The sequence below is a fragment of the Lycium barbarum genome, chromosome 3, assembly GCF_019175385.1.
Source record: "Lycium barbarum isolate Lr01 chromosome 3, ASM1917538v2, whole genome shotgun sequence".
NCBI lineage: Eukaryota > Viridiplantae > Streptophyta > Magnoliopsida > Solanales > Solanaceae > Lycium > Lycium barbarum.
The window spans coordinates 122,676,119-122,700,736 of NC_083339.1; the positions used below are offsets into that span (position 1 = coordinate 122,676,119).

The following is a 24,618-nucleotide window of genomic DNA, read 5'->3' on the forward strand; positions in this document are numbered from 1 at the left end:
ACCTGGATGAGCATCTCTGCCAACAGCTGGAGGGGCAAAAACCATGGTATGCTAAGAAGAACTTTTATCTCCTTTTCGCCTCCGCTTACTCTTCTTATATTATGGCAAGTTTTTTTTTTCAAGCCTTACTGCCTGGGGATCATCATCTCAGAGAGCCCTTTCTCGAAAGGAAGCCCGAACAAACATTGCGCTGGCTACGGCTGCGGCCTCAGGTTCTCGCAAGCATAGGATCTCAGGTGATCCAATCGCTTCTACCTCGGGGGGGATAAGCTCCCGAGTGAGCACTCATCATAGAGTTATACAGTATTGGCAATAGTCTATACAAGGGGTAATCAATCTGGACGAAGGTGAAGTAGGAACAGCAAACGAGGAGGGAATTGGGGAACCGTATGTGGCTTCCGAGGTGGCCCGCCTAGAGTACGTTGCTCCTAGACGTGCTGATCATGGTGCTAGTCCCTTGGTCCCGCTAGCATTTACTAATAGGTTTCACCCGGACATGGAAGGATCCCTCTCTCATCTGGCCGAGTTATTCCTTTAGGTATGTTTTTCACAAGGCTCTTTACTTCGTTTCATCAAAGTATGTTCGTTACCTTTATTTTTCCCAACCAGGGTCATGCCAGTGTTGCTTCTACCCTCGAGTGGGTCAAAGGTATGCCCCCTTACTCATCCGGAGAATATGAGAGGCTGAAAGCCGAGAACTTGCATCTACAAGTGTAAATTTTGGGGCTCGCGACTCGCCAGGCTACTATCTTAACAGAGATGCGGGAAGCTAAGAGGGTTTTGGCCGATCGCGATGATGTCCTTCAGACTCTTACTGTCGATCATCAGGAGCTTCAAGGCAGGATAACACATGCCGAAGCAGAAAAAGCAGCCACCTGGGACCGAGTGCTGTGTTGGATGCTTCCCAGGCCCATCTTCGAGGTCGTCTCAACCGGCTACAACTTCGTCGGGCAGCTGATAAGAAAGCTTCTAACCTTACCAAGGACATCATTGCTTTGAAGACCCTAGTTGATATTCTCCACGAGATCAATGAGGGTCGAATCACATATATTTTCTCGGCCCTGTTAGATGTGGAGGTGGACGTAGCGGCTGCGAAAATAGGGTTGGATGACTTGCACTCATCCTCGGATGTGTCTACCAATTCTTCAGGCGGCGAAGATGTTCCTCCCTTAGCTTAGCCCAAGCTCATATTTTGCAGGCCCTTGTGCCTTTATTAGGTATTACGGCCTGTGAGACATTTAAATATTTTGTTCATGTTTTATAGGCCATTGTGCCTTTATTGGCTATTTTCGGTCCGTGTGCTGGTTTGACTATGTTTTGTTTTTCTTTTGTCGGATGTTGGGGCCCTTGTGCCCTCTTGAATGTCTATGTCCTGGGCTTTTGGGCTCACTTACTGTTATGTTTTTTTAATAGATGAAGGTCGTTCACTTTGTGTATCATCTTTAATTTTATTTTCACGCTTTGACATGCACTTTGCTTGCAACAATCCTGGTCATAGCTCTTGGGCCACTGCCCTCATGATTTTTCCTTCGAAGATCATATTTATTGTGTTTGGAGGCATCTGCTGTCCGTGCAAAGTCCCGATCCCTTTTTCTCGATTGTATTTAGATTGGTTGCTTAAGAATTCCTTTAGGTGCCCCTTTTTCCACAAGTCCGCTACCTCATAGTGCAGGTGTTTACAATCCCTAATTGAGTGCCCAGAAGCGTGTGAAACTCGCACCACAACTCTACGTTACGCCTGTTGGGTTAGATTGCGTTGCCTCCGCAAACCTTGCTTTATTCATATTTTTCATTGCCATGACCAGTTCCCCAACTTCCATATTAAAATTATATGATGCCACACTCGGGGGCCCCGAATCATATGATGTCTTTCTTGATGGCATTTCCTTATCTTTCTTGGGTTGGCCTTGATCATACCGCGGTATTTGGACTCTTGCATCGCCTCTCGAAGAGGGGCTAGCCGCATACGGTTCATACCAATGCGTCTGGTTCCTTTGCTTGACGGGGAGGACATTTGCCGGCCTTGCTTATGGCTTAGTTATTAATTCTATCCGGCGCCCATTCTGAGGTCGTCCTTTATTCTCATCTTGGCCGTCTATCACTTATTTACGTCATTCTAGGATTTGGTCAGGAACTCCCTCAAAATTTCTTTCAATTTTCTTGATGCCTCTGAACCATCGACGTTCAAACCGTCTGCAAGTGCTGCGGCAGCCCAGACTTTCGATATAACGGGCTGCAACATCCTCTCTCGTTGGAATCTCTCCACGTAGTTGCGAAGTGTCTCATCATTTCTCTGTTTTATAACAAATATGTCCTCTTGGTGGGTCTCGACTCTTCCAGCCCCGGCATGAGCTTTTACAAAGTTATCTGCAAGAGCAGCAAAAAAGTCAATAGAATTTTTAGGCAAAATATTATACCAAGAAAGTGCTCCTTTAACGAGCATGTGCTGGAATTTTTTTAGCATAACTGATTCAATCTCGTGCTGTTTGAGGTCATCCCATTGATTGACCGCTTCAAAGATCGTTATGTGCTCTTTTGGGTCTGTGGTCCTGTCATACTTGGGTATATCTGGCATTTTGAACTTCTTTGGGATGAGTGCGTGAGTCACACTTGGATTGTATAGAATTTTTTCGTATTTCCTCGCTCCTACTCCTTTCAAGATAGGGGGCTCGAGTATTTGACTCATCCGGTCGTAGAGTTCCTTTTCTAGCTTGGCAATCCTCGCTAAGTCTATACTCCACTTGATTGGCTCTGGTTCAACCTGTTCTTCGTCCTGGGGGTTCCATGTGCCTGAATAACCTCGGGGTTATCTGTAGGGCGAGTGACTGGCAGTCCCCTGGCCATGGTATTTATAAGCTTTTCCATGCGCTCCATCATGGTGCTATTTTACTCCAGGACTGTTGCTAGAGTTACTGCCGATGGGGGATCCTCCGCTTTGTACATTCCCTCTCATCTGGGATGAGGGCATCTTTTCCTTTTTCCAGAACAAGGTCCCTGAGGCAGCCTCTCCCTGCTTTCTGCCGAATGGTCAGGATGGATTCTCTCAGTTGGGGGTCTTGTTATGGACCTCCTCTAGGGTGGTGTTAATTTCCTCCCTCTCTACATGTTCGTCCAACTCCAGGTTGCTTTCCCTATTAAGGTTCTGCTGGTTTTTCGACCGCGAGACAAGTGAAACTCTTTCTTTAATCCTTTCATTAATGCATTCATAAAGGCAGGAATTTCTAGTAGAAAGTACCAAATGCAGTACAAAGTCACTTGTTATGTTTTCAGAACTCTAAATTACCTACTCACCCAAAATGTAGGAATATGGCCAGAAAGTGAAGCATTCAATGATAAAGGCCTTGGGCCAATCCCTTCAAAATGGAAGGGCCACTATCAGTCTATTAAAAACTTTGATCCAGCTAAGGCATGTAACAGGAAACTAATTGGAGCAAAATACTTTTTAAAAGGTTTAGAAGCAGAGCTTGGACGACCGATAATCAAGGATCCAAATTTTCTTAAGAATGAGTTCGCGTCACCAAGGGATAAAAATGGACATGGCACACACACATCAAGCACCCCAGGTGGCTCCTTTGCACCAAATGCCAGTTACCACGGACTTGCTTATGGTACAGTTAAGGGTGGTGCACCCAAGGCTCGGCTTGCTATGTACAAGGTCTGTTGGTACTGGCCTACTGGAGGATGTTACATTGCTGATATAATAAAGGCTATTGATGAAGAAATTCATGATGGAGTTGATATTTTATCACTATCCCTTGGCATAAATACTCCTCAGTACGCTGATATTGATATGCGCAGTGGCGTTGCTTTTGCATCTTTCCATGCTTTCATAAATGGAATCATAGTCATTTGTTCGAGAGGAAACGATGGGCCCATTCCCCAAACAATAGAAGACACAACACCATGGATCCTAACTGTGGCAGCTTCTATGTCACGCCCCGAACCTGGGCCTGGACGTAACACGGCACCCGGTGCCTGACTGCATGTGACCGAGCGAACCAACTGGCTGGCTGAATCAACATGTGATATCAAAAACATAACTGAATGTGGAAACAACTAAACACATGCTGATATACTAAAGGTCTGACTGAAATCATAATGCGGAAATACTTAGACAATCTGAAATATCTGAACGTAGCCAACATGGCTTAAACCAAAACAACTGAACAACTGCCAACAAGGCAAACATAATAAATATCTGACTTTCTGAACTGTGTCTATGAAGCCTCTAAGAGTACTGAATAATAGAGCTGTCTATAAACTGAAATAACTGGATAGCTGACAATGCCCCGAAGGAATTTGGGGCTCACCAGTAGCTGATACGTGCACTCCTAAATAGCTGAGTCGTCAACCTGTATATCGTTGCCTGCATCGCGAGATGCAGGCCCCCAAGCAATAAAAAGGGACATCAGCACATTTGAATTGTACTGGTATGTAAAGCAACTGAAGCAATAAAATACTGGAACTGAAACTGAAACTGAACTAAACAGGAAAGCAAGAAGCTGAAGTACTCCCTGTTCTGGATGAAGAATCACCTGTAAAACTGTAAATATAGCTGTGGCCTAGGGCCCAAATAATGTGCACAAAAACTGTGGCCTCAGGCCCAAGCAATACATATGCATAAACTGTGGCCTAGGGCCGAAAAATACAGATACAGGTGTTCAACATTAACAATTTACAAAACTGAGACTGGCTATAGCTGATAGCATGATAACTGTTTCTGATTATGGGACTCTTGCAAATAACTGGTTATACACTGACTGAGACTCATGTGATAATAATGCATAAGTCCATAAAGATTACGTGCTGAGTTCATGATGTTCAAAGTGACAACCATGAACGAATTCTGTAACTGCAACCCTAGAGGATAACAGTTCTATATCATATCATGAAACTAGGGCTAACTATATTCTGAGTCAAATTGCTGACAAGTATGAAGAATGAGGCATAGGGAGAATTATGAACATTCCCTAACGTAGATAGTTAGCCTTACATACCTTAATTCCAGCCTTTGAGCGTAATACAATGTTCGTCACCCCTTTCAACTTTGATCTATATCAATACAAGCCAAAGGGATTCTATATTAGCAATAATATTCATGTTTTGGTCATCTAAGCATTTTATCAAACTCTTAGTGGGCATAAAGCTCCACAATCTCCATTAATGGTGTTTCTTCACCCAATTCCCAGTCTATTACTTCTAGGTGATTCTACAATCTCAATTAGATGTAATTAACATCATTCTCCATCACCCATATCATTATAACAATCTCAAGTCAACAATTCAAAACCCTACTATAGTTCGTGTAATTCTCTTTACTAACCCATTTACTATTCTCCCAAGAACTCATCAATTCACTATTATGAATGATTAGAGTCTAGAAACATTACCTTTTTGACGTTCAATCCTCTTGAATTCAAGTTCTAGGGTTTCCACGCCCAACAATAATGTTCCACTCACAAATCTATTGATTAGAAGGGTTTACTCAAGTTAGAAAGAGATTAGGGACTTGAATTCAACCTAGAATCATGATAACACTTACCTTGTATGGTTCTTGAGGCTTGGGACTTGTTCTATTGACTTTAGGGTAATTTTTCGTGAATGGGGTGCTGGGGAAATAAACCCCAAACCTTAGATATAACTAAAAACGCGTAACCCGACTTTTAGACCCGAATCTGACCCGATTCACGATTGGTCTGCCATGCGGGACCATCGCGAAATGGTCTGCAGCTAAATACTCAGACTTGCACGATCGGCCCGCGATGCGGGGACAGGGCACGCGCCCCCACGCGCTTGAAAGAGCTACGGGTGTCGGTTCTGCACAGCGTTCGGTAAAATGGACATAACTTCTTGTACAGAGTTCTGTTTGGGCTCCATAATATACCATTGGAAAGATATTTCAAAGGGATACAACTTTCATGTTTTACGTTTCCTCAAATTCTCAACGGATTTGCACCAAATTGGACTGGAAGACAGACGTATCGAAAATTTAGCCGATTCTATCGAATTTTAAGTGCCTTACTATTAGCCATATTGAGACGATCATATCTCCTTGCTCCGATCTCTGATTGTCTTGGTCCTTATATCGTTAGAAAGGTATTTCTACATACTACAACTTTCATTAAGGGTACTTTCCCGAATTCCCAACTAATCAAGGAGTTATCTCTGCCCGAAGTAGGCCTATCAACCATTTTCGCAAAACGTTCAAATCTTCAGTTTTTCCACTAAAACTCTAATGATATGAGTCTAAACTTAGTTCCAATATACGGGGTGTTACATTATAGTATCGATAGGTCCTTTCCCACACTCATTACATTAGGCAACAACCGGACTTTCGCTGTAAGTTCTTTTTCTTAATTGAAGACAACATACTTAAGAAGGAAAATGAAACAAACATCTAGAAGGAATTGTAATTAATTTGTATCTGTAGGGTCAATCGCTGTATACTGGAAAGGAGACTGGTTTTATCAGCATCGTACATCCAGAGAGCTTTGATTTTGAATATGATCGGTATGTTCTTAATAAGATACTGTAATTCATCAACAAATCCCTAATTAACCAACTTGTTTTTTCTTGTTTTTGCCATTTTTAGGGCTAATTTTTATGTTCATAGGGGACTTTTGTTTATAACTTTATTGCCGAGCTAAAATAACTTGAATTCATGGATTTTGAAGATATTGTGACACCTTAAATACAAATGATACATGGGCAACTGGAAAAGTTGTGCTTTGCATCCTGGTTAAAGGAGATGAGTTAGAATTAGCAACAAATCTACAAGTTGTCCAGGAGGTTGGTGGCTTGGGATTGATTGTTGCTAGGGGTGTACATAAACCGGGTTAGTTCGGATTTTTTAAACACCAAACCAAACTAATTGCGTCGGGTTTTAAAATTTATACACCAAACCAAACCAATAAAATTCGGGTTTTTCAACCTCGGGTTTTCTCGGATTGTTCGGTTTTCTCGGGTTTTTCGGGTTTTTTTCGGAATAGTCTTGATACAAAACATATAACTTTTACTTCAAATATTTCTTTAGCCCTACTAAGATACAATTATATAATTAAGGCGTTTCTTAAGAAAATAACACAAAATGTGAGAAGAGTGATGACATTGTATTAAAATATTCAACAAAAGCTAATATAATCGGTTAAAATAAATATTGCTAATTAACAAGTCATAAAAGAAAATGACCATAATCTGAAAATACTAAGTCATGCTAAAATAAGTATTAATTATATGACAAAGAAAAAAAAAACTTAAGTTATGTATTTTTACTCTCTAAACCAATTATGCAAAACTAAAGAATAGATATCCAACATTATTGTCATTTATAGTGGTAAATTGAATTTCTTTTGTTAGGATTAGTGTTGAGTTGGTTTTGGTTTGGACTTTATTTGAGTTACTAACATCCATAGGATATAAAACTTATTGACATTCAAAATTCTAAGTTCAAGCTTGAATAATATGATCATAGATAAAAAATTACGAAAAAATTTAAGAAATATTTATAAATTACTTTACAAATAAATATTTTTATGTATAAAATATTTTAAAAATTGAATACATTTAATGTCGGGTTGGTTTGGTTCGATTTGACTTTTTTTAGCTAAAACCAAACCAAACCAATTATGGTCGGGTTTTTCTTTCCAACACCAAACCAAACCACTAGTCGGGTTTTTTTCTCGGTTTGACTCAGTTTATCGGTTTGGTACAGTTTTTCGGTTTACTTTGTAGGGATTTTTGTTTATAACTTTATTGCCGAGCTAAAATAACTTGAATTCATGGATTTTGAAGATATTGCGACACCTTAAATACAAATGATACATGCGCAACTGGAAAAGTGGTGCTTTGCTTCCTGGTTAAAGGAGATGAGTTAGAATTAGCAACAAATCTACAAGTTGTCCAGGAGGTTGGTGGCTTGGGATTGATTGTTGCTAAGAATCCAACCAGAACCCTGGATTATTATGCTTCTGACCTTCCCAGTATTGGAGTAAGTTTTGATGTTGGAGCTCAATTACTCGATTATATTAGATATTCCAGGTAGACGAACATATCCGATTCTTTTTCCTTTTGATAAGAGAAGAGAAATCTTAAATCACTTTGTTTGGTGCTTAAAACTATCATTAAAAAATAATGCAGGAACCCACAAGTAAAGCTAAGTCCTACCAGAACTCATGTTGGAAAACCTATTTCAACACATATTGCATCCTTCTCATCTCGAGGTCCCAATTTTGTTGCCCCTGCCATACTTAAGGTATGACTATTTGGGCATAACCAAGTCGCACACATTGTGGCACTATGAATTCTAATACTGCATCAATAACAAATACAACACCCATGATTTAATTCCAAGTAAGTTGGGGTTCGCTTGCACTCAAGAGTGTGAACTAGTGAATAATGAAGTGCATGGGTTGAGAACCATGAGGTCTCAGGTTCATATCCAGTAGAGTCAAAAACACTAGATGATTTCTTCTCATCTGTGCTAACCTTGGTGGATAGAGTTACATGGTACCTGTTGCTAGTGGTCGAGGTGCCGGCAAACTGGCCCAAACACCAAGGTTATTGAAAAAAGGGAAAAAAAAATAAGTTGGCTTCACTATATGAAAGTACAAGAAGTTTTCTTCAACTTTTCACTAGCACATAAATCACAGATAAGACTAAAACACTCCAAGAAAACATAAAGACCTAACAAATTAATGTGGCTAAAACGGATCCGACTCCTCTCTGTTACCTTTTCTCTCCATTTCATCAAGTACACATTTAGATGAGAGACATGTGTCCTATTTAATTTTTAAAGGTCAAGATTTTGTTACACTAACAAGTATTATAACCATAGTTAAGTGAAATTTTTATGGAAAAGTACTCTCCAACTTTGGAAAGAAAAAGAAATTCCCCACAATTTTTGATACCCATTAATATCATTAATTTCATCTTATATAATAAATTTAAATGTTAAGTTGTACGATATTTTGTGCCAGTAAATTTATTTTTGAAAAGTTATGTTGAGAAACAATAAAAAGGAAAATTTTCAATGTTGAAAGAAAACCATAAAATAAAAAACAGGAAAAAAGAAGAAGAAGAAGAAGAAGAAGAAGAAGATGCGAGAGGTCATCAGCCTAATGTGTGTGTTCGAAGGGGGAAAAAAATCTGTTTTATAAGAATGTTCTTTAATCTTTTCCTTTTTGTGTGAAATGAAATAAAACATTGTTCAAAACCCAAAATGTTTTTGAAGACTACTGTTATCAGGCTAAACAAACACGTTATTAGGTTCATGTTCTACAACTTTAACATTTAAATATTGTTATATAAGATGAAATTAATGGGTACCAAAAATTGTGGGGAATATCTTTTTCTTTCCAAATTTGGAGAGTTCTTTTCCAAAAATTATTCACTTAACTATGGTTAATATACTTGTTAGTGTAATAAAATCTTGGCCTTTAAAAATTAAATAGGACACATGTCTTTAACCTAAATGTGTACTTGAGGAAATGGAGAGAAAAGGTAATGGAGAGGAGCCGGATCCGGCTAAAACATAGTCTCAACTAATTGGTATCACCGATATAGATATTTTTCCTACATTCTACCGTATTTTTTCTAAGTCAGTGTGAATTCCAACAAAACGTAGATCTTTCGAGACGAGTTCCTTCTACGTAATTTTAGGTCTACCTAGTTCCCTTTCAACACCTTCACTCACTATGGTTTTGCATCTACAGACCGATGCATTTGGAGATCAACTTGGACGTGACCAAACCATTCCAAGCGATTTGATCTCATCTTATCCTTGATATGTACTACTTGCACCTTCTAAATATTGCATCATATTTTTAAGTTAATGTCTGATGTTACAGCCAGATATAGCAGCTCCGGGAGTCAATATATTGGCTGCTATTCCTCCTAAAGAAACTCCGTACGAGTTTATATCGGGAACGTCCATGGCAGCTCCACACATTTCTGGCATTGTCGCCTTGCTCAAGTCAATGCATCCACATTGGTCTCCAACTGCTATCAAGTCTGCACTTGTCACAATAGGTCTTTGCAGATCCAGTTTGCCATATGCTCTATTTATCTTTTGGTCCTTCTAAATTAACATGTCTTAGCAATAACATTTTCTTACCATAAGTTTGAATATTGTGCATGCAGCATGACAAACGGACCCTCATTCTGGGGAACCAATTCTAGCTGAGGGAAATACGAATAAGATCGTTGATCCGTTTGATTTCGGTGGGGGCTCGTGAATGCAAATGGTGCGAAAGATCCTGGCCTTGTCTATGATATGGGAGAGTCTGACTATGTTTTTAATTATTTGTGCCCAATGGGCTATAACACTAGTGCCATCGGTAGCATCATTAACGGATATGTTACTTGTGCACTCAAAATGCCTTCGATTCTTGATTTCAATCTTCCTTCTTTAACAATACCAAGTCTCAAAGATACAATTACTATTAGCAGAACCGTCACAAACGTCGGACCAATGAACTCCAAGTATAAGGCCATCATTGAGCCTCCACTGGGCATTACCATAAAAGTAAAGCCTAAAACTTTGATATTCAACTCCAGCACCAAGAAAATCTCTTTCAATCTCACCATTTCAACCACTCACAAATACACCACGGACTATTATTTCGGGAGCTTAACTTAGACTGACGGGGTGCACCAAGTAAGAAGCCCTATATCTGTGAGAACCGAGTTCCCAGAAGTTGTTGGCTAGAGTAAAGGATGGAAGCAAGAGTTTGCTAATTATGATAAATTATTTATCTCAATGCACTTATGTAATCTAAGTATGTACCAGGGGATTCTCAACTGAGCTTCTATGCAAAATAAGACTTTTTATCCTCCCTTTACTATAACCCGTAGCAAAAGATCAAGAATCTCCCTTACAGTGAGTTAAAAATTGAAGTCCAGAACTACAGAAACTGGTATAAATTATCAGTAGTAGACTAAAATTCTAGACCAAGTAAACGGGAACGGAGCATTCTTTAAATAGAATTAAATTTTGATGAATTCGTTTTGGAATGGCTGTGTCCACAAAGATTAAAAAAAATCAAGCTAATCAGAAGCACGTTGTAATTGAATAGTTAGTATCATTTATTCCATTCCGTTGTAATTACCCGGGAAAAGAAAATGGACAAACATCTCCCTTTTTTATTTTTTTTTGGGTTAAAAGATAAACATATTTCTAAGCTACCAGCAAAGTTGATGAAATGCATGAAGATCGAAACAGCAAGATATTTAAAATACATACAGAATCATTAGTTTACCAACTAGGCAAGAGAAAATATCAAGATAAAAACAAAATAGAAAAGATCCCACGCCAATACATAATAGAAAAAACGGGAGACGAGAAAAAGCTAGAATTATTTAGAAATTGCACCCTATAGCCAGTTTCCACCCAGCTATAGAAGCTAGGGATTTTTACATTCTTAATCACCCAATTCAAGCTTATTATCAAAATGGGTTATGTTTTTAAGCCTTTACCCGGGTTTGCCCATCATTGCAATCGTCAGGAACGTGCTTCCAGTTTCTGGCGTGGAGACCAGACTAATGCAATTTTGCTTAAAAATCTACAAGCACGTCCTTGACGATTGCGATAATGACTTCTGATGATTCACTAGAAAGAAGACAAGGTGAAGAATAAGAGATTTGGAGTGGTTGGAGGAGCAACACAAGGTGAAGAATCAGATTTTTATAGGGCAGCATCTCCTTGAAGATTTCATAATTTCAAAGAAACAAGGTCTGGTTTTACGTTATTGCTTATTTTAATTTTTCTCTATTTAAGTATTATCATTTATAATATCATCATAGAGTATTAGAGCGCGTTGCAAACTCTATGATGATTATATAATATTTAGTTCTTTCTTCTTCTTATTTTTACATGCATGTATATAGTAGAAGTTTTTTTCGCCTTAATAAGATTAGTAAGGTAAGGCCTAGCTTCCCTTGCTTGTACTTTTTTCTTTGAGTTTCGCTTATTATATAAATTAAAAAACTAGCTCTAGTCACCTCGCCTAGTGGATTTGCTTTAAAAAAAAATCATTAGGATTTCTAAGCAAAATTCTATTGATCGCCAAGATTTCGTATTAGTTCCATAATTGTTTTTAGCATTTATCGCTGAATCCTGGTAATCTATCAGAATTTGTGGCTATCCAGGTTATCATCCTATATAATATGTTGTGTAGAAATTCACCAACTTGGTTTTATTTTAAATTTGATCTAGATGACTTCGAATTTGATATACAACTTTCTAATAGTAATCCAAATATTTTCCAGTAGTTGGATTCAACTTAAATCTTCAAAAATTAATAGACCCACTTTGTTTGCTTCAATTTTTTTTTTTCGAAGCTCAACAAAACCCAACAATGGGGTCTTCAATTTGCTCCAACCAAATGAATTTAAATTATTAAGAATAGACAATATAAGTTGAATGGAACATTACCCAATCAATATAATGCACAAATAAACAACGGAAGGAGAAAAAGATGAGAAGAAGAAGCAGGGAAAAGGAAGAAAAAGGCGGAGGATGAGAAATTCTGGTGGAAGTCTTTTTTGGCTCAACTTTTCTTAATAAGGCTAAAAGTTAGACACCAGCATTTAGCAAAGTCATCCCGCGTAAATTCTTATTATTATTGATTCAAGTCATTTTGATCCGTCCGAATGCAATGTTTTAAATAGTGACGGTTTGAAATTTGTAGTTGAAATATTTAACTATTGGCGATGAAAAAAATTCGTAGCTAAATATAAATGATCATTGGCTACGATTATTTATGGTGACGAGTTATCGTTGTTCGAGTGCCTACTGATAGCAAACATTTTCAGAAAAGCCATGATATTTATGAAAAAAACAAAGTGGGGCAAAGGAAGAATGAATGAGAAGATGCTCCAAGAAGGAAATTCAGCCAAATATGGGCTTTTAAAATTTGGTTATAATCATATTTATATTGTGGCTACTATATCGCAATTATAATCAAATCTGCTGAAATCAAATTCAATTTCAAATACAATATATTTAATATTCAATCAAATTGAAGTATAGTTGAGATAAATTAATTATTCAATTAATTCATTAAGCTTTATGAACTTGAACAATAAATTATATTTGCAAAAAATAGACTAAAAATAATAATTAACCCGTAAATAATTTTTATATATACAGACACCTATCTTTGAAATAATTTTATTTTCAAAATTACTAAATATATATTGTATTTTATAAAATAACATGTATTAATTTATATAAGCAAAATTTGTCACGACCCAACCCCGTGCTGTCAAACCTCCTACCGGTGAATCGTGGCGGTGCATTCCGTGCCGGCTGAGAAGGATATCTGCTATGCTGCTGCTGGGGCTGCCCGCCTCAAAACTCACCAGAATACCCAGCTGATCTAACTCTCTTATGCTGACCCCTGCCCTGCTCTCTATGTCGGTCCTCAACCCCCTGTGCATATGCCTGCACTCGAGCGATGTCCATACCGGGCTGAGAAGCCATTGCCATACAACTATCAATCAAGTAATGATCCAGCCCCATCACGTAGCGATGCACCCTATCAGCCATGTCAGCTACAATAGTGGGCGCGTACCTAGCCAGCGAATCAAATTCGAGACTATAATCTCGAACACTTCTGCCATCCTGTCTCAGGTGTAAAAATCTATCCACTCTGGCCCGCCTCATCTCCGGAAGCAGAAAATGGCCCAGAAAGGCCTCCACGAACTCGTCCCTCACTGCCGGAGGGGCATCCTCACCCCTAGACAACTCCCAGGACTCATACCAATTAACCGCTACATCACGCAACCGATATGAAGCCAATTCAACCGACTCAGTCTCAGAAGCTTTAATTATCCGCAGCGTATTTTTATATTCTGATGATGGTAGAACTTTTGTGCGAGGTGTTGCTGAGTCCTCTATTATAGAAGAGGTAAAGAGACGTCAGTATGAGGATCTTATTCTTGTACATTACAGAGATACAACACTTCAGAAGGACGAGACCCCATTTAAGATGTCATCTGACGGAATACTACGATACAGAGACATATTATGTGTACCTGAGGTTGCAGGATTACGGCAACAGGTAATGGGGGAGGCACACTATGCTCATTATTCTGTTCACCCAGGATGTAATGTGAAACCTATAAGGATTGCTATAGAAATGAGTAAATCCTAACAAGAAGGTAACTAAAGAATGCGATGTGATTGGTATGAAACGGAAAAGCAAATGCAGAACGAATAAGAAAGACTTACGAAGTTCTATAGGGAAAGCTCAGAATAGAGATCAAGTAGTAACAAAAGTGAAAGCGAGCACAGGAAGAGAAGGAGTTAATAGAAGGAGGAAGATAAGAAGAAAGTGTGTGGGATTACAGTGTAGCGATGGGTTATGACATGTATAGCTAAGAAAACGAGTAATATAAGTGACGGAACTATGAAAGACCAAACTATAGCAAGATGAGCAATGAGGTAGAATGAGTGCCAGAAAAAGGATTGAGATGAAAGAATAAATAGGGATGAACAGAATACGTTTTGAAAATGAGAAAGGGATTATGCATAAGTAGTGTTTTCTGAACGGTACAGAGGTAGCATGAGATTCCTCGTGTACAGAATAAAAGATGGACATAGACTGGGGAAATGTTAAGGGAAATATATACCTACGAACATAAAGGTGTAATACGACGACAAGGCGATAAGATAAGACTATCATTAAGACGAACTTGATATGATTTTGAGTAAGTTAGAAGTCAGTTTTGGGTACACAACAAGGGTAAAAGAGCATAAGGCATAAAGGAGTATTGCGCGTATATGACTTCACCTCAGAAATAGTGAAATCCTTAAAGGACAAGGACTGTAGGCCTGAGGAACAAATGGTGTATGGTAAATTTATTAAAGGAAACAGATAATATAGGATTGGGATAAAGATAATATTACAAGAGAACTTTGGACACTTATCATCGGAATATAAGTACTACCTAATCGAGAATTTGGGACGACTACAAATACTAAATAATTATTGATTGGAGTAAGTGGAATGTGGCCTTGGATGAGTTGCTACATTGGTTGGATTATTCGATTACGGATTATCAGATGAGGTTTTATACTATATATAGAGAGGTTCTCGTCGTTTCATGATTTTGTTAAGATCTCGTACGTGATTAATCAAAGTTATAAATTATAAAGAAAGAGTATGGATATGGTATAGTACACCAAGTGAATTGGAAAAGGGATCAAATAAATTTGAGATTGGAAATAGGGACATCGAGCATAATACAAACAGATAATAGCATAAGTACACCCTTAAGAGGGGAACCGGGTGTGAGAAATGCAAGTGTAAGATGGAAACAATTGACACTGCAATATATTTGATATGGATGCTTACACTTCAAGTGTGATCCCTTGTTGAAACAAGTTAGCAAGATCTGAAAGCCAGCAATAAATGAATAGAAGTCAGAATGGTACTTGAAACAGTGCCGAGAATTATTTGTAAAGACCTTGAATGATAAGACATTAGGAAGTAGGTCTTATAGAAAGAAAGAGTACGATAAGAGAATGGTAACGAGTAACTTAAGAGATGTTATAAAGGAAAGCAATGCTATACTAGATTAGAGGCTAAGATTTGACAATAGAGCTGTGCGCTAATGATATTCCGACTTATAAGTAGCAAAGTGAAGGGATAGAAAATCCCCTATAGCAGGATATGAGAAAATCAAAGGGGTGAATAAAGGAAAGGGAAGGGAGTATGACAAGATAGGCTACGAGCTGTACGGATGAAATATGTAAAGCAGAATGAATCAGGAGAAGGAAGGACTACGACTAAGATTGGACATTCTTTCTATAAGTTATGCAAGAATAGTTATGCAACCTACGAATATTTGTATGCTAAGAATGAGACTAGTTTAACATTCGAGGACGAATGTTCTAAAGGGGGGAAGGATGTTATATCCCGTATTTGTGGACTAGAAAATTTAATCGTCTGTCATGAGCAAATTTACCCGAGCCCGAAAAATTCGATCATATCCAAGGATGAAAATCAGGAGCTCGGTGTATACAAGGAATGAGGTCCCAAAATTATTTAAGACGAAAAAGTGTGACGACGATGATCGAAAATAATATTTTATGTGTGGCAAATGAGGTCATGAACTAGTGTTATATCACATGGTCGTGGTAATGGGTATACGAAGTGTACTAAAAATAATTGTTATTACAGTGAATTGAGATCAAGAAATTAATTATGTGCATAACGGATTAATTATTGGATAAAGTGGTATCAGAGCAGTTCGTCCTTGGAGTGTCTACAGACCGTGTCTAGTAGAGTCTTGTTTATCGGTGTGTTGTGCACCACACCTATAAACAGGAAGCTATAGGACATTTAGGATGTTACCTTTCTTTCATATCTAAGATCGTGCGATAGAGCCCAGCCATAGGAAATGAAATTCCCTTTACTAACATTTGATTTCAGCTGAAGAACGATATCAACAGATGAAAGCGACCGATGACATTGGAAGCTACACAGCACGCAGGTAAGAAATGGTGCAAAGGAGGTATGTCGGATAAGGTAAGAATAATGGAATACGATCGAAATATAAAGTTGAAGGATGAAAGAGAAGGTAGATACGAAGATATAACAAGACAGGTCATTAAAGGGTCAGTTATGTCTTGAGGTGCGATATGACAGGTAAGTCCTGACACCTTTGTAACTTATATTTGGAATTGGGACTTACCTGTCATATCGCACCTCAGGACTTACCTGTCAGGACTTACCTGTCATATCGCACCTCAGGACATAACTGACCCTTTAATGACCTATCCTGTTATATCTTCGTATCTACCTTCTCTTTCATCCTTCAACTTTATATTTCGATCGTACCATTATTCTTACCTTATCCGACATACCTCCTTTGCACCATTTCTTACCTGCGTGCTGTGTAGCTTCCAATGTCATCAGTCGCTTTCATCTGTTGATATCGTTCTTCAGCTGAAATCAAATGTTAGTAAAGGGAATTTCATTTCCTATGACTGGGCTCTATCGCACGATCTTAGATATGAAAGAAAGGTAACATCCTAAATGTCCTATAGCTTCCTGTTTATAGGTGTGGTGCACAACACACCGATAAACAAGACTCTACTAGACACGGTCTGTAGACACTCCAAGGACGAACTGCTCTGATACCACTTTATCCAATAATTAATCCGTTATGCACATAATTAATTTCTTGATCTCAATTCACTGTAATAACAATTATTTTTAGTACACTTCGTATACCCATTACCACGACCATGTGATATAACACTAGTTCATGACCTCATTTGCCACACATAAAATATTATTTTCGATCATCGTCGTCACACTTTTTCGTCTTAAATAATTTTGGGACCTCATTCCTTGTATACACCGAGCTCCTGATTTTCATCCTTGGATATGATCGAATTTTTCGGGCTCGGGTAAATTTGCTCATGACAGACGATTAAATTTTCTAGTCCACAAATACGGGATATAACATCCTTCCCCCCTTTAGAACATTCGTCCTCGAATGTTAAACTAGTCTCATTCTTAGCATACAAATATTCGTAGGTTGCATAACTATTCTTGTATAACTTATAGAAAGAATGTCCAATCTTAGTCATAGTCCTTCCTTCTCCTGATTCATTCTGCTTTACATATTTCATCCGTACAGCTCGTAGCCTATCTTGTCATACTCCCTTCCCTTTCCTTTATTCACCCCTTTGATTTTCTCATATCCTGCTATAGGGGATTTTCTATCCCTTCACTTTGCTACTTATAAGTCGCAATATCATTAGCGCACAGTTCTATTGCCAAATCTTAGCCTCTAATCTAGTATAGCATTGCTTTCCTTTATAACATCTCTTAAGTTACTCGTTACCATTCTCTTATCGTACTCTTTCATTCTATAAGACCTACTTCCTAATGTCTTATCATTCAAGGTCTTTACAAATAATTCTCGGCACTGTTTCAAGTACCATTCTGACTTCTATTCATTTATTGCTGGCTTTCAGATCTTGCTAACTTGTTTCAACAAGGGATCACACTTGAAGTGTAAGCATCCATATCAAATATATTGCAGTGTCAATTGTTTCCATCTTACACTTGCATTTCTCACACCCGCTTCCCCTCTTAAGGGTGTACTTATGCTATTATCTGTTTGTATTATGCTCGATGTCCCTATTTCCAATCTCAAATTTATTTGATCCCTTTTCCAATTCACTTGGTGTACTATACCATATCCATATTCTTTCTTTATAATTTATAACTTTGATTAATCACGTACGAGATCTTAACAAAATCATGAAACGACGAGAACCTCTCTATATATAGTATAAAATCTCATCTAATAATCCGTAATCGAATAATCCAACCAATGTAGCAACTCATCCAAGGCCACATTCCACTTACTCCAATCAATAATTATTTAGTATTTGTAGTCGTCCCAAATTCTCGATTAGGTAGTACTTATATTCCGATGATAAGTGTCCAAAGTTCTCTTGTAATATTATCTTTATCCCAATCCTATATTATCTGTTTCCTTTAATAAATTTACAATACACCATTTGTTCCTCAGGCCTACAGTCCTTGTCCTTTAAGGATTTCACTATTTCTGAGGTGAAGTCATATACGCGCAGTACTCCGTTATGCCTTATGCTCTTTTACCCTTGTTGTGTACCCAAAACTGACTTCTAACTTACTCAAAATCATATCACGTTCGTCTTAATGATAGTCTTATCTTATCGCCTTGTCGTCGTATTACACCTTTATGTTCGTAGGTATATATTTCCCTTAACATTTCCCCAGTCTATGTCCATCTTTTATTCTGTACACGAGGAATCTCATGCTACCTCTGTACCGTTCAGAAAACACTACTTATGCATAATCCCTTTCTCATTTTCAAAACGTATTATGTTCATCCCTATTTATTCTTTCATCCCAATCCTTTTTCTGGCACTCATTCTACCTCGTTACTTATCTTGCTATAGTTTAGTCTTTCATAGTTCCGTCACTTATATTACTCGTTTTCTTGGCTTTACATGTCATAACCCATCGCTACACTGTAATCCCACTCACTTTCTTCTTATCTTCCTCCTTCTATTAACTCCTTCTCTTCCTGTGCTCGCTTTCACTTTTGTTACTACTTGATCTCTATTCTGAGCTTTCCCTATAGAACTCCGTAAGTCTTTCTTATTCGTTCTGCATTTTCTTTTCCGTTTCACACCAATCACATCGCATTATTTAGTTACCTTATTGTTAGGCTTTACTCATTTCTATAGCAATCCTTATAGGTTTCATATTACATCCTGTTCGTTATTCTGTTCACCCAGGACTCAAATTCTTCCATTGCCTCCTTACTCAAATTTGCTCATAGCCTTTCTATTACACGACGGATTATTTGTAAGTCAATCGACATAAATCCAAGGACAAGATTATTTTCGAATATGCGACAAGGACCTTTTTAATCTCCGATATCAACATGGCGCGATTTGTTTATAAATTTCAAATAGCATGGAAATATTAGTGGAGATTTGGGATTAATTTACCATGATTAGATTATTAAGTGGGGATTAGTGATTAATTATGATTAATCTAATTATCGAAAGTGGGCCCCACGACACGACGAAATTTGGTTGGCCTTGAATAAAGATGGACACATGTCATGAAAATTGACACATGTCCACTTTGTAAAGATAATATATAAGCATAAGTGGATGACTAAGTCATCACTTATACTACAAATTAAACTTGCAAATTAGGTCTTAGAGAGAGGGGCTCTCAAGCTCAAAGAGAGAGAAGTTCACGGCGCACTGTTCACGGCACCACTATTCACGGCGGCGCACTGTTCACGGCGCCATTGTTCACGGCCAGCCCCACCCTACACCATTAAATTGTTCAATTTTTCAATCACAATTGGAGGAGAAAGAGTGAAGGAAGCTCACGGCCAAGGTATACTTTTTTAGCCAAATTTATTAAGGTAAGGTTTAATATTTTCCTACATGTTTTAGAAGATGATTAGTCTTTGTATGAATTGGTGGGTGTGGAAGAAATTACAAGAGTTGTGTATGTTGATATGAAAGTGGAGTTTGAGCCGTATGGGGCCAATTTAAACTAGCTATGGTAAATTAAGTTTAATTAGTAGTATGGTTGTTGTTATCATGGATTATATGGCGAAAGGATTAGAAAGTTAAAGTTGAAATTTTGTTGATATGAATATGTTGTTGTTTTCGTTGAATTGAAGATATGATTGTATCCATATGTTGTTGTTGGTATTTCTGTGTCAACAGGAGAGCAATTGAAAATTTGGGATAGGCGAATGTATAGGGGAAGTGCTGCCGGATTTTCGCTAGATTTTTAGATAATAGAAAACCCTAAACGAGGATATATAAACTAAAATATAGGTTCAATAAGAAATGGGTTATAGAATTGTGGACTAGAAAATATAGTTACTAACGATAACGTTACTTTTATATAAATAGGCTAAAAGGGCGACGAGGCGAAAAGGATTCACGAATAGTCGATGACAGGTATGTAAAGCCTATCCCTTCTTTCCTTTGGCATGTCCTAGATGTAAGTAAGATATAATATGAGCCTTGGGGTAATTCTACTTACTAGTTCCAAGCATGACTCATGATTTTTATTCGTTTCTTGATATTAGAACTTTCAGGATAGTCGAGCTATTGCCTTGAGTCTATTAAATGATTGACTAATATATGATGTATAGAAGTTTATATTCTTAAAGAATTCCATAATTAGAGGTGTCCTTGACTTTCATAAGTTATTTCATGTTAATTTGATACATGTACATGATCCCTGAAACGTTCCTTGTTATAGTTCGTAAGAAAGAACTTAATATGATTGTTAACCTGATACTTGAGAGCTAATTAGTTTACTTATCTATTGAGTCTCAAAAGATGATTTGTATGTATATGGTTGCTTATCACTCTGCTCGTGCTTACCGTTACATCCTTCACTGAGTCCCGGGCCAGGACATGTTTTCGTGCGCAGATCCACTGCATTATTCACCGAGTCCCTCACTAGAGGGCCGGGACATGTTATATATATATGTATATGATGATATGATGACATGATGATATGGGGATGGCGGCCAAGATGGCATATGATCATTTATTCACCGAGGCCCTCACTAGAGGGCCGGGACACGTTATATATATACATGATAATGATATGATTTTACTTACCGAGTCCCTCACTAGAGGGCCGGGACACGTTATACATATGCATATGAATAAGATGATTATCTAATTATGACATTAAGTTTTATAACGAGTTAACTCTGATATTGACACCATGACTTATGATTCAAAGGTAAGCCTTGTGGTTTCTTGTTATTGTACTGGTTTTTCTGTACTCCTTACTTCAGTATGATCCTGTTTATTGTATTTATGCTTTACATGCTCAGTACATATTCCGTACTGACCCCCTTTCCTCGGGGGGCTGCGTTCATGCCCGCAGGTACAGATGCTCACGTTGGTAACCTGCCAGCTTAGGAGTCCTATTCAGCTATCTTGGAGAGCTCCCTTGTTCCGGAGCCTAGATTTTGGTACAGAACCTGTTGTTGTATATATGTATTCTGTCCAGGGGTACGGCGGGGCCCTGTCCCGTCATATGATATTGTTGTTACTCTTAGAGGTCTGTAGACATATGTGTGGGTTGTGTATCGATGTTGTTCAGTTGTGTCTATATGGCTTATGTTTTGGGACGTTCCCATTCGTAGTGGCAGCCTTGTCGGCTTGCGTAGCTATATATATATATATATATATGTTTTGAGAAGTAATGTGTTATGATAGCCTTGTCGGCTCATGTATGGCGGGGATGTTCCCTTATATATTATGAAAGCCTTGTCGGCTTATGTACTATAATGTCTGTTAAAAGTTGTAACTCCCCAGGAGGCAGGTTGTTGTGATACGTCAAAATAATGCGACAGTTTTTAGATGACGTCTTGCCTTGGTATTGATAAGTCTGTATTATGCTAGTTGTGGATGAATATAGTTAACAGGTACATACGGGTGTCCAGCTCGGGCACTAGTCACGGCCTACGGGGTTGGGTTGTGACAAAATTAATACCTTAATTATGTATAAAAAAATATACAATATATACTAGGGTATTTTGCCAAATGAAATGGAAAAATAGCACCAAAAAAATAGAAAAATGTTTTTAACTTTGATAAATAATTATTTTACTCTAAAAATTCAAGAAGCTTAACAAATTAATTAAAGATGGGGTGAGTCAAAATTGGATGTCAACACACATGCACATACATTTACTGAAACTTTGTAATTGAATAATTTAACTATTTGCTACAAAAAATATTCATAGTTAATTATAAATTGATCTCTAGCTTTTCTTGTTTGCGATTAGAAGGGACACTGACAAATACTTTTTCAAGCGCTCTCTATAGAAAACAACAAGACAAAACCATAAAATGATATATGATAACGCGAACTACGTTTTATGAGAAGGCAAGTGTCAATTAATGCAAACATAAAATCTACTATGTGTTGGGTCCACGATTTCACGAAGAGCAATTATATGGCGAATGTCGACTTGCAAGCCTAGACTTTGCAAAGATGCTGAATGTTTTGTGGATTTTTGATTAACTATTTACCACCAAAGTAAAAATTGAATTAAACTAAAAATATGATAGCACTAACGAAAGAAATTAACCAACTAGGATTTCAGATATATTATGATGAGACAATTATATAATTCAAAAATTAACCAACTAGGATTTCAAATATATTGACATTAACCACCGTGTGGCCTTAGTGATGTTTTCCACATTATCTAGCTAATCTATTACTTACATGATATTGATCTTTCAACATCAAAATAGGGGATTCTCAAGATCCACCACAAATTTCAACATTCCTTAGTAAATATTTACTAATAGATTCATAAATTGTTGATAAAATTGTGCTCTATGTTGAGGCCACTACCAAGGATAGAAACAAGCCGAATGGACGGGTTGGGATTGCAGGACTCGTACAGTGACACAGAGCAAAATTAGAATATCTATTGTTGTTTGTGGTCGTGCTAGAACCGTCGGTGCCATCACGACATAAGCAATTAGGCCGTGACATCTAAAGACCTAAAACATTCTTTGAGTAACGATCACGTGGTCTTAGCCCCTTTTCATAATCATATCATATATCATAACTTTAAACAAAAACATGTATAGATACTAACATAAACTATATCCATCTTATGTATAATATGAGGTTCAATCTAGATATCGGAGACTGAATACATCACGACTCATGTTTCCATATTTTATTTTACATAAATGATGTATTATATGCACACTATATTTACTTGTTTTTGATTATTTAATTTTATTTTTAAATTTAATTCAATTTTTTCTTACTTTACATAATTCCTAAATTAAAGGGTGGGGGGTGGGACATAGAGAAGAGAAAATATAAAGACAAAAAATTGAAATGTCCTCCCCAAATTTCCCCTCCCGCTTTCTGCCAAATTCTATTTTTTGATTAAATCAGATTTCCTCTCCCTAAAATCCCAAATTTCTCTCTCCCTCTCCTTTCACCCAGTGAACTGTTTTAGGGTTTAGTTTAATTCCTTCGCTTTGTGGTATCTTTGGTAGGTATTACTTACTCTCTTGTGAAGTAATTAGTTGACTATTTCTCTAAATTTCTGCACTTTTAATGAAATTGATGATGATGATGAAACACAAGCCCTCGAAAATCCCATAGAAGATACACATCCTTTACAATCACATACACAAGACAAACCGTCAAAATCTCGTAAGCCAACCTCTAGAATTTTGAAATTTATGACTAAAGATAAGGAAAAACAATTGACTATATGTAATATATGTGGAAAAAAATTTACTTTCAAGCAACAAAATAGTAATGATGGGGGAACAGGTTCATTAACGAATCATATGAGAACTAAACATAAGGATGTTTGGGGAGAGCGAACAGGTTCAAATGTGGGGAGTATTCAACAAACGATAGACCCACGAACCGGTAAAAGTTTTAGCTATGACAAGAAAAAAAAGCGTATAGAAATAGCTAAAATGGTTGCTTTTGATGCTCTACCATTTTCCTTTCCTTTGGGTTTGAGTTTTGTTACTTATATTCAACGTTGTTATAATCTGTTGTTTGAGGGTATTCCTAGAAGTACTTGTAGATCGGATATTATTAATTTATATAAAAAATATAGATTTTATTTGCACCATGTATTTAATTCTTTAAATTGTAGTATTTCTCTTACCACCGATATTGGTCTTAGTGTTAACAAGTTAGAATTTTTTGCGATTACATGTCATTGGGTTGATGATAATTGAGTGATGCAAAAAAAGAATTATAGCTTATTTATATGATGAAGGGAAAGGTCGTCATGACGGAATTCAATGTCAACTATTATGAAATTTTTTAACATTTATAGAACAATACTGTGTATTGCTTTAGATAATGCTTCTAATAATACAAAGGTTGTTGGTCTTTTAAAAAGGGAATTAAAACCTCGCTAGAAAATATTTTCATGTGAGATGTATTTGTCATATTTTAAACTTGATTGTTAAAGATGGTCTTGACTATTTTGAAGATTCTATTCAAAGGGTTAGAAATGCGGTTGCTTTTCTTTTTTGTAATG

General features: G+C 37.4%; 1 pseudogene; it reads left to right on the top strand.

Moving 5' to 3' along the window:
- The first annotated feature begins 2,918 nt into the window (after positions 1–2,918).
- Positions 2,919–10,705, top strand: LOC132631246 (subtilisin-like protease SBT3.8; annotated as a pseudogene).
- The last annotated feature ends 13,913 nt before the right edge of the window (positions 10,706–24,618 follow it).